Raw genomic sequence first — 10514 nt, forward strand, 5'->3', positions numbered from 1 at the left:
ATCGCCTGCTGCCAGACAGTCCAGTTTCTCCCCGCATGAGTCCTGGGTCCCCAGAGACTTCCCGGAACCGGAGTTCAGAGCCGTCGGGAGCTTGTGACTCCCTCCGGATTCAAAAAGACCGCCGCGTCCTCGGGTGCCAGCCCCTTTCCGCGCGCGCGAGCCCTGTACCTCTGCGCTTCTCTTCTGCAGCTTCTCTTGCTCTCAGTGTGCTTTTCTTTCCTTCTAGTTGTAGAATTTACAGTCAGCCAGGCTTCCTGTGGTTCTGGATGATGTCCATATTGTTTTTCTGAGGTATTAATCAATTGTTGTGAGCGGCATCAATTTCCCAGTGTTTATCTCTGCCGCCATCTTAGTTTCTCTATAACAGTAGGATTTCAATCAGAGGAGAATGTAGTATTAACTAGACACCCACACACCATGTGGGAAGTTGCTCATTCTAGCTACATCTGAGAAGGACCAGATGCTCCACTGTAGGAATTAGGGCTCCTGGTCCCAAATAGTAGGAAAGAGCCCAAGTTAACTAAACAAAACAAAGGAGTTTATGATAAGCCTGATGAGGGGCTCAAGAAGGAGCTGAACCCATGGCCAGGAAAGCGTTCAAACGCTCTCTCAAAATCTGATCTCTGCATACCTGCTTCCTTTTTTCTCTTTCTTTCTCAGAAGTCAAACTTCTTTTTCTCCAGTCTTGGTATACACTTTATTGGTTCAAACACTCAGAGAAACTGAATCTCTCCCCTTGTTTCAAATCCAAATTTCCAGGGAAGGATTCTGATTAGCTCAGCTTGAGTGTTGGGCCCAATGGGTTGAATTAATTGCATGCAATAGGAAGAGATTAGGTGCCAATGGTTGCAAGACAACCCACGCTGTAGGGTAAAGTGTCTGTTAAGAGGGTGCTGGTTTCTACTATAATTTATGCAGACTCAAAATCACCCAACATAGGTATCCTATTGCTCAAGAATTCTTCTTCTGGGGGACTGTCTAGGGCGGGGGGGAAAAATGGACACATATGTAATACCCTTTGTAATAAAAAATTTAAAAAAAAAAGAATTCTTCTTGCCTTTGGCATAGTAAGGTTCCTATAAAAAACTATATATTTTTAATTTTAAAAAAATATATTGTTATTGATTTCAGAGAGGAAGAGAGAGGGGGAGAGAGAGATAGAAACATCAATGATGAGGATCATTGATTGGCTGCCTCCTGCATGTCCCCTGCAACCTGGGCACATGCCCTGAACAGGAATCAAACCTGGGGCCCTTGAGTCCACAGGCCAATACTCTATCCACTCAGCCAAACTGGTTAGGGCCTATAAATAACTATTTTAAAAATCAGAGCTAGTATTTAACAATGTAATAGTAAGTCATAATCCTATATAATGTAATAAAGAGGTAATATGCAAATTAACCCTCACATCCTCACAAGATGGCTGCCTATGACTAGGCTGGCAGGGGGTTAGTAGGCTGGCAGGGGGTTAGTGAGGGACGACCAAGCAACTGAACAAGCAGGCTGCGTTGGGCAACCAGGCTGGCGGGGAGCCATGAGGGGTGACCAGGCCAGCAGGGGGGCAGTTGGGGGCGACCAAGCCAGCAGGGGGGTCAGTTGGGGGTGACCAGGCCAGCAGGGGGGTGCAATTAGGGGCGAGCAGGCAGGCAGGCAGGTGAGCAATTAGGAGCCAGCAGTCTAGGATTGTGAGAAGGATGTCTGACTACCGATTTAGGCCTGATCCCTAAACCGGCAGTTGGACATCCCCCAAGGGGTCCCGGATTGGAGAAGGTGCAGGCTGGGCTAAGGAGAATCCTGCCCCCCCATGCACAAATTTTGTACACTGGGCCACTAGTAGTATTATATCCTTTGAATCAATAATTTCTGCCAAGAACATCTAGTATAAGGAAATAATTCATTGGGAGGAAAACAAATAGGCAGATGCTTCTCTAATATTTCCTTACTGGTAACAAACAAGGCTTAGTAAATCTCAACCCACAGAGAATCATTCATTAAATTATGGAATGTTGCTTTTAATGGCATACTATACAGTCACTAAAAATGACCATAATCAAGACAAAGAGAATGCTTTTGGTAAAAAGCATAATTTTATGTCTTGCTTTTGTGTTCAGTTAACAATGACCAAGCATATAAGCCACTTCCCATACTTTTGAAAATAAAATGCTTTGTGATTTTTAAAAATAAAATGTTAAATATGAATTCATAGAATATATAAATATAAAATATTTATAATATAAAAGAGACACTGTTAGGAGAATGGAATTAAAGGATAATATTTCCATTTGTTATAAAATTTGATTAATATCAGCAAAAGTGATAACAACCCCTTTGAACCAGGTACTATACTGTGTGTTCTACATAAATTAGTTAATATAATCCCTAGCAATTCTCTAAGATTAGTATTAAAATTGCCATTTACAGTCGAGAACGGAAGGTTTGGACAACTCAAGCAAATGGCCAGAATGATGCAACTTCAAAACCATAGAGCCATGAGTAGACTCTAAGTCTAGATGATTTCATAGCTGGTCATTACTTTCCAAAACTGTGCTTTAATACTATGTGTGTGTGTGCATGTGTGTGTGCATGAGCACATGTGTGTATGTGTTTAACCACGTGAGTGAAAAAGTTCAGAGTCAAATGCAGGGTAGATCTAATTTCCATTGGCAGCCAGCTGAAAACGGGGAGAGTGAAGCCAAGCACAGCTTGCCAGCATGTCCTGGGGCAGGGTCCAAGTGTCAGGCACCCAAAACAGCCTAGTTAGCAACATTTATTAGCTCCCAAGCACTCAATATATTAATGTATTAGTTTACAAATAAACCTCCACCACAACCATTAAGCTGACAGTAGAATTCTTAGCATAATTTATATTTGCTGAGATAGTAATGCATCTTTTTCTATCATGATTTTCCCCCAGGCAAAATGAAGCAAGTACAACACATTTTAAAGGCATCCTACAGATCAAATCACTCAGAGACAAGATATAATTAGTCTTATGATAATATGCATTTAATTAAATTAGGGAGGAACAATTAAATGACAAAAAAGATAAAAACAGCAAAAATTAACATGCTGTTGACATTAACACGTCAAAAGAATAATGAGATTATAGATGCAAATATTTAAATTGATAGAATTCTCACAAAGAATAAAAATGTGCTGCTGCAAGCGTTCTGGCTATGGAAGAGTCAGAAAATCTTTTTTAAGCTGCCGAAATGGGAAAACGATGTGTTCCCCATAGTTTCTGTGAAGCATTTTACAAGACAAATCAAGAAGAAAATATCTATAATCTGAACCAAGGAAGATATTCTTGGTTTATATTTTTCCCATAAAAGCTCCATCTTTTTTGCATTTTTGAGATCTGATGCTCTTGAATAACAGATGTGACATTCTCGGCTACAGTTTTAGCACAATAAAACCCCAGTTTCTCACATTAGATGAGTAAATGTCTACAGAGGACAACTTTGCCAATCATCACCAAAGCAAATTTATGCTGCAAATGCTGAGGAGTGCTAATGAGTTCAGTTTATAGAGGCCTAATAGCACAGAGACCAAACATAGATCATGAAGTGACATGAAATTCAAGCAGAAGTGGAATGAGCCAAAGAGATAGAAACATTTTAGCACCTTTTCCTTATAAGTCAAAGTTCTGAATTATCCTCTTCAAGGGAAGCATCTTGACCAGGCCAACACTGACATAAAGGGTTTTATTTGGCTTTTTTTGTTGTTCCAACTAAGTGCTTTAAAATAACTCTGACATTTTCTTGCTTATTGTTGGATGGCCCATTGAGAGGAACTCAGCAACACACACACACACACACACACACACACACACACACACACACATACACACAACAAACATAGGAGATTTCAGAAGGATAAATAGGGACTTAAGAGAAAAGTCAGAGATGCTTTTATAGAGCAAGGGTCTTAATAATACTATTAACAAAATAACAATAGTGGTGGTGGTGGTGGTGGTAGTCATCGTCGTCGTAGTAGCAGCAGCAATATTCCTTAGAGACTTTCCCTAAGCATCTTTTTCCCAATGAAGTATAGAGTTGGGTGGTGGGAATTAGATATGATCTAAAGGAAATAGTATTAAAACAAGAGACATAATCAAACCCCCGCCTCCAAAAAAAAGTGATCCTGGTTAAAAATTAAAAGGTGGAAAAATATACCAGAAGAATGCAAACAAAGAAAAAGCAAAGCTTCCAGGTGTAATACCCAAAAGGGGAAATATAACACATAAACACACAAATACGGACTATACAGCAGCAACATTCCTAAGGTAGATACTGTATAATATGAAACATAACAAATAAAACACAGCAGAATTTAATTAACCTCTATAGTCAATGAATGACATCAACTAGTCAGAAAATATAAGAGAATAGAACACTTTAATCAAAAACTAATAAAGTAGATGTATTTGATAAATATTTAGTGCTAAAAATAGAAAATTGCCTTTATTTTCAAATACTAATGTAATAAACATTAAAACTATCTATATCACAGAAGACATCTTGTGAAATTCTGAATAATAGACTAAAACAAGCAGTATTTTTAACTCACTATATAGTAAAATTAAAAATTAGTAACAGAAAATAATACGTTTCATTCACTTAAAAATTAAATAAATTGCTCTTAAACAACTTTGTCAAAGAGGAGATGCAAACTAAGGTTACTCAATTTCTCCAAAACAAGAATACAGCTAAAGGAGTACACAGAGGAAAATGCAAAGCCGTACGTATATTTATCATTAAGAAATAGAGAATGCAAAATTATACATCAAACAAATGGCTAAAAAAATTAATATATAAAGAAAGAAGGAAATAACAAACATTAAAAGCCAGATTAATTATATAAACAGAAAACAACAAAATCAATAAATGCATTCCAAAGCATCCCAAAAGGTTGTTCTTGAAAAATAAAACAAACCAACAGACTCATAGAGGGCAGGCAGCTGAGCGGGGGATAAGGTTGGAGAAGAGTCTATGCAGATTGTACTTTAATTATACTAACTTAATACCTAGTTTTAAAAATTATATTTTTTAAATGTAGGTAGCGGCATTATAAATTATACAACCATGATAATGATCAAGATAAACTAGGTATGTCACAGTACCTAACCCTGTATTTCAGTGGCTTCTCTTAACAATTTTATTCCTCCCCTCACATTCCATGACCATTATGAGTCAGTTACCTGGGGTCTCTCTTCTACATGGTTCTTCCTCCAGCATCTAGTTTGATAGAGCGACATCGCCAGTCCCCAGGCAGAGGAAGATCTCTCACTGGCCATTAATGTTGCATCGCAGAAATGATACATCTCACTTCGGCTCACAACCCATTGGCTACAACTCATCATGTGGCCCCACACAAAGCAAGAGAGGGCTTCAAAGAGAGTGTAGGACCATCCATTGGGGAGCTGCAGTAATGACTACCCATGACCATTTGGAGAACAACTTCACAAGGTGTTTGAAAAATAAATGCCATTTCACAGGTCCATAGATTTTGACCTGGTAATTCTATTTCTGGGAACCTAGTCTAAGGAAATATCTCTGTTAATAAATAAATGGGTAGAAATTTTCACCCATGGACATAACACTAACCAAGATTTAGAGAACCATTCCTTGTCCCTTCCTGAGGTAGCTATATGTCCCCAATTACCATCCCTCCTCCCCACCCCCCAAAAAGTCATAAATGATCTGTGAACAAAAAAAGGAAGAAAGCCCACATGCAAATACAGTGGTTTGCTTTTAATGGCTGGAGCACTAATCAGCTCTTTTATAAACTCCAATAGTGAGATTCAAGTTGAATATTCTCTGAAGTGAAGTAATCTAAGATGTTTATATTAAAGGTTTCGTCTCCAGCCCTGGGCTAGGTGCTATGCCGTAATTTTAACACAGGTTCATTTCCATTTCAGTAGCAACAAATGTCTTCATTTAGCCAGGTCTTCACTAGCAATGAAAAGTAGATAATTACAGCAGATGAAAAGATATTTAAGATAAAAAGAAGCCTAATCTCACTATAATTATAGGAGGATATATATATATATATATATATACATCTGAGGCAAAGTTGTACTTACTATGATTTCTAAAACCAATACGTATAATGATTTTAAGTACTGGGACCCTGAAGTCAGACAGGCCCAAGTCTGAATCCTAGTTTTGCTTTTTGCTAGTTGTGTGAGCTTAGACAAAATACCCAATATCTCCAGATTTCTATCTCCTTGCCTAGAAAAAAAAAAAATACAAGTGCGATTTGTACACATCTCATAATGGTATAAAGATTCAATGAGAAAGTGCATGCCTAGCATTTATAGATGAGACACATGATTATTGCTGAATAAATGTTGTTACACCTCTATTTGTGTGTCTTTAGTCTTTACTAAGTACTTCCAGGCACATTATCTCCATCTCAGTATTTAATCCTGAGAACATTTACATAAGATAGAATGATAAATACATTTAAAGGAAAATATGGCAAATTCAAGGAGCGCTGACAAGGGTGGCACAGGCAGATCAGCAGTGGGAACTGCTACATTCAGTTGCGGGGAAGTTGGCAAATATTCATGGAGGAGGTAGGATTTCCATGGTAAAGGCTGTTAGTGAGCAGAAAGATGATTTTGAGTGGGAAGGTGATTATTACAAAGGACCCACAAAAATACACTCACAGGCATGTTCAGGCGTAGTGAGAAATCAGACTAGAAAGACTGGGGGAGCAGGTGTCAGCAGTTGCTTGCGAAAGCCTCGAATGCCAGGACAGAAAGCCAGGTTTGACTTGGTAGATCTGCACGGGAAAGTCCTTAAGCAAACCGAAGCTAAGTTTGCCTGTTTATTCCAAAGCAAGAAGAATAAAACGCGGAAAGGTGAGGGGGGGAAATGAGTGCGTGATGTGAATGTACATGAAAGAAAGTGTGTTTGGTAAAAGGAGGGAACAATCAGCCCGGCCTAGAGAAAGAGAATTCTTCCTGGAGAATAGACTGATACATGATGATGAGAGCTACCACTCAATGCGCAGGGCCATATATCAGACTCTGCGCTGGGCGCTGTGCATCCACTTCTAATGATCCATGTCATCTCCTCTATTTAATAAGCAATGAAAAGATGAATGATTGGAGCTAAAGACATTGCCTCAAACTATTCATCCAGGAGAGCAAAACAATATATAAAACTGAACGATATTTCAAATATTTCATTATATCCCAAACTGACTGAAAAGGTTTTCCTTTAAAAGTTGATTAAATGAATTCTAAAGGATTTTTTTTTCATTTTGCCATGAAAATTTTATGATGATACTGAGGCTCAGAGAAGTTAAATGATTAACCTGAAATCTCACAGCAGGGCAAGGGTGGAGTCAGAACTGAAATCCAACTCAGACTGGGCTGGTTCCATTGCCCCTCACTTATCATCGGAGTGAAGAATGAACTGAATATACAAAGGTTCCTTGGATCTGTTACACCAGCACAGAAATCCACATCCCTTGCTTGTTTGGACCTAACTCCGTAGCCTTATGTCTGCTCCAATCCATCAGGCATAACCTTCTTGAGGGGAGCAATGCATCTCTATACAGTACACTGAATCTGTTGACTCATATTTATTCATTTACTTATTCCACAGGTATTTACTGACTGCTTCCAGTGTGTCGGGCCCTATGCTAGACACTAATGTGAAAAGGATAAAATAGCCCGGCCCATGTGGCTCAGGGATTGAGTGTCAACCTATGAACCAAGAGGTCACTGGTTCAATTCCTATCAAGGCACATGCCTGGGTTGTGGGCTTGATCCCCAGTAGGGGGCATGCAGGAGGTAGTGAATCAATGATGTTTCTCTCTCATCGATGTTTCTATCTCTCTATCCTTCTCCCTTTCTCTCTAAAATTAATAAAAACATATTTTTAAAAGATACAATAATAGGACTCAAAAGAATGCAAAAATGGAACTAAAAGACGGAACGGACATCATCCAGAACCACAAGAAGGCTGGCTGAGTGGAAATTCTACAACTAGGAGGAAAGAGAATATCATACCCAGACTCAGAGGAGGCGCAGTGCTGAAGTGAAATGCTAAGGTGCGGAGTGCATGCTGAGCGGGCTGGCGGTGGAGAACGCGGTTGTTGTTTTCAATCGGGAGGGAGTTTCAGACTCTGAACTCCAGATCCGGGCGAGTCTCTAGGGACCCAGACTCAAACGGGAGAAGCGGGACTGTCTGGCTTTGGTCGGAACTCGAAGGCAGCTTTCTCTCCGAGGTTGGAGAGGTTGCTGGGACTCTGTGAGGCAGAGCCCCTAGGGATGGAACCAAGAGCAGCCATAACTGCTCGCTCCGCCCACCCTGTAGATCCCCGGAGACCCGCCCCGCCTAAGTCCTGCACTGAGGCATTTGCCGGACAGCCTCAGGCAAATGCTAGATTAGCACCGCCCTAGAGATCCAGCACAGAAGCTCTCCCACTGCAGACACAGCTGCCTCTCATAGCAAGTTAGCCTGGAGGTCAAATCACCTCCGGTATTGCCGACAACAATCAAGACTTAACTACAACAAGACTTTGAACAAATACCACTAGGGGGTGCACCAAGAAAGCACAAATAATGCGGAGACAAAGAAACATGACAGAAATGGATGATAAAGAGCTAAAAAACGCACTTTTAAGGTCTTTCAATAATTTGCTAGAAACTGCCGATAAATGTAGTGAGATCCTCAAGAAATCTAATGAGACCCTCGATGTTGTGATAAAGAACCAACTGGAAATTAAGCATACACTGACTGAAATAAAGAATATTATACAGACACCCAACAGCAGACCAGAGGAGCGCAAGAATCAAGTCAAAGATTTGAAATGCGAAGAAGCAAAAGACACCCAACTGGAAAAGCAAAATGAAAAAAGAATCCGAAAATACGAAGATAGTGTAAGGAGCCTCTGGGACAGCTTCAAGCGTACCAACATCAGAATTATAGGGGTGCCAGAAGATGAGAGACAGCAAGATATTGAAAACCTATTTGAAGAAATAATGACAGAAAACTTCCCCTACCTGGTGAAAGAAATAGACTTACAGGTCCAGGAAGCGCAGAGAACCCCAAACAAAAGGAATCCAAAGAGGACCATACCAAGACACATCATAATTAAAATGCCAAGAGCAAAAGACAAAGAGAGAATCTTAAAAGCAGCAAGAGAAAGAAACTCAGTTACCTACAAGGGAATACCCATACGACTGTCAGCTGATTTCTCAACAGAAACTTTGCAGGCCAGAAGGGAATGGCAAGAAATATTCAAAGTGATGAATACCAAGAACCTACAACCAAGATTACTTTATCCAGCAAAGCTATCATTCAGAAGTGAAGGTCAGATAAAGAGCTTCACAGATAAGGAAAAGCTAAAGGAGTTCATCACCACCAAACCAGTATTATATGAAATGCTGAAAGGTCTCCTTTAAGAGGAAGAAGAAGAAAAAGGTAGAGATACAAATTATGAACAACAAACATGCATCTATCAACAAGTGAATCTAAGAATCAAGTGAATAAATAATCTGGTGATCATAATAGAATCAGGGACATAGAAAGGGAATGGACTAACTATTCTTGGGGGGGAAAGGGGTGTGGGAGATGCGGGAAGAGATTGGACAAAAATCGTGCACCTATGGATGAGGACAGTGGGTGGGGAGTGAGGGCGGAGGGTGGGGCGGGAACTGGGAGGAGGGGAGTTATGGGGGGAAAAAAAGAGGAACAAATGTAATAATCTGAACAATAAAGATTTAATAATAATAAAAGAAAGCAAAAATGATGATCATTGTTGTGACTAGATTATAGCTTTGTGGGTATCTATAATAATAAAAGGGTAATATGCTAATTAGACCGGATGTCCTTCCGGACGTCATTCCAGACAAAGCCGGGGCTGGAGGGAAGCCCGGGTCTCAGGTGCCTGCAGGGGGCCAGAGGGAAGCTAGCCTGGGTCCCGGGTGCCAGTGCCGGCAGCCGGGGGAAGGAAGGCCTACTCTTGCACAAATTTCATGCATCGGGCCTCTGGTTTATTATACTAGCTTACCAGTTTTATGTACATGAAAAAACTTCCATAATAGAAAGTATTAAATAAAAATATTCTACTGGGAATATTCTTGCCAAAGTTATCAATGAGGTCCTTGTTGCTAACATAATGAATACAACTCTGCCCCCATTTTCTTTGGCAGCTGTTTCCTTGAACAAAATACATGCCTGAGGACTAGTCAGAGGTAGGAGGAAGCAGCAGAGCATTGATTATGGCACCCACACCCTCTCCTGTTTTCCTTCTGCCTCTCTAGCTGCTGTTTCTCAGTCACCTTCCCACGTCTCTTCTTTTTTTCCCCCTCCTTTAAATGCCAGCATTATGCATGTCTTCATTCATACCCTTGTTTTTTATCTCAATTTACTCATTCTTTCTTAATGTTCTCATCACCTCTCCAAACTTCCTATATTATCCATATGCTGAAATCTTCCCAATCAATATTACCAGACCAGATCTATCCCAGAACATCAGATAGGGTTCCAATT

Source organism: Myotis davidii, unplaced genomic scaffold, assembly GCF_000327345.1.
Source record: "Myotis davidii unplaced genomic scaffold, ASM32734v1 scaffold725, whole genome shotgun sequence".
NCBI classification, from domain to species: Eukaryota; Metazoa; Chordata; class Mammalia; order Chiroptera; family Vespertilionidae; genus Myotis; species Myotis davidii.